The following is a 1,795-nucleotide window of genomic DNA, read 5'->3' as shown; positions in this document are numbered from 1 at the left end:
GATGGGGGTCTTTTCTGTTTGGCATCTTTGTCATAATGTTTGTAAGGCTTGTCTGTGTTGTTTCAAGGCCAGCAGTCTGTCCCTCTTTTGTTTTTAATGGCATGAATATGTTCAGAATACGCAAAACTTCTCTAGTGTAAAAGAGGTCCAAAAAGTGGCTGCCTCTGTATGGATTGAGCACTGGTTTGGAGGGGCCACAAAGGAACTAAGTTTTTGGAGACAGGTATCTTAACTTCAGTAAAGTGTGAATGATTTATACATTAAGGTTTCTGCATTTTACAACACATAAATTAAACCTCAATAAGTTTTTTTTTTTTGATTGCTGACGTACCACTTTTACCTAACAGAATCTCCAAAACGTTAAGATTGCTCGGGCAGCACAAGTGGCACATACATGACAGAGGCAGTAGTGGCAGTGCCTGGATCACACAGGTAGCACAGAGGTGGTGGCAGCTCTCTGAGTCAGTAAAGTGAAATGGAAATCACGATGATAGTGACAGAGGAGGTTCCTGTTTTCACTATAAAAAAATAATATACAACACTTAACCAGAAGTCCACTACACTGAGAACCCCATAGCTAGGTCTGGGACTTGAGAAACCCCTGGACATGGGAGATCAGTGCAGACTTGAACAGCTAAATACACATTCTTTTCATGTGCACATGGAACATTATAGAGGACAGAATATATGCTGAGTCTCAAGACAGGTGTCAATAAATTCACGAAGCCTGAAATTATATAAAGTATCTTCTCTAACCACAATGGTATCAACCTAGAAAGCAATAATAAAAAGAAAGCAGGAAAGACCTTTAATATGTGGAGACTGAACAATTTCCTATTAAATGGTTATTGAGTTAAGGAAATCAAAGTTGAAATTAAAAAATGCCTGGAGACAAGGATCGATCACATACTGGGGCACAAGACAAACATCAACAGATACACCAAGATTGAAATCATATCAACCATCTTTTCTGACCATGAAGGCATCAAACTAGAAATAAACCATAAAAAGAAGGCAAGGAACTTTCCTACCTCATGGAGATTAAAAACCACACTACTGGAAGACCATTGGACTAATGAGGAGATCAAAGAAGAAATTAAAAAATTTTTTGAATTGAACGACAAGGAGGACACCAATATCCTAAATGTATGGGATGCAGCAAAAGCAGTAATAAGAGGAAAATATATAGCAATAGAAGCTCACATCAAGAAACAAGAAAGAACTCAAAGAAACAACCTAATCTCGAAGCTCAAAGATCTAGAAAAAGAACAACAAGAAAACCCCAAAACCAGTAGAAGAAAAGAAATAAAACCAAAGCAGAAATAAATGAAATTGAAACTAAAAAAACAATCCAAAAGATCAATGAAACCAAGAGCTGGTTCTTTGAAAAAATCAATAAAATAGACAAACCCCTAACCAGGCTCACAAAGGAAAAAAGGGAGAAAGCACAAATAAACAGGATCATCAATGAAAGAGGAGAAATCACAACGGACACAGCAGAAATCAAAAGAATAATCAGTAACTACTATGAACAGTTATATGGAAACAAGTTTAACAATCTAGAGGAGATGGACAAATTCCTACAACTCTACAATCACCCAAAGCTAGATAAAGAAGAAATAGAACACCTAAACAGACCAATTACAAGCAGCGAAATTGAAATGGTAATCAAAAACCTCCCCAAAAACAAAAGCCCAGGACCTGATGGATTTACAAATGAATTCTACCAAACATTCAGAGACGAATTAGTGCCTATCCTTCACAAACTCTTCCAAAAAATTGAGAAGGAAGGGAC

Source organism: Talpa occidentalis, unplaced genomic scaffold (assembly GCF_014898055.3).
Source record: "Talpa occidentalis isolate TD23 unplaced genomic scaffold, MPIMG_talOcc4v2.1 talOcc4.12, whole genome shotgun sequence".
In the NCBI taxonomy this organism is placed as follows: Eukaryota; Metazoa; Chordata; class Mammalia; order Eulipotyphla; family Talpidae; genus Talpa; species Talpa occidentalis.
Note: the sequence above shows the minus strand (reverse complement) of the source record.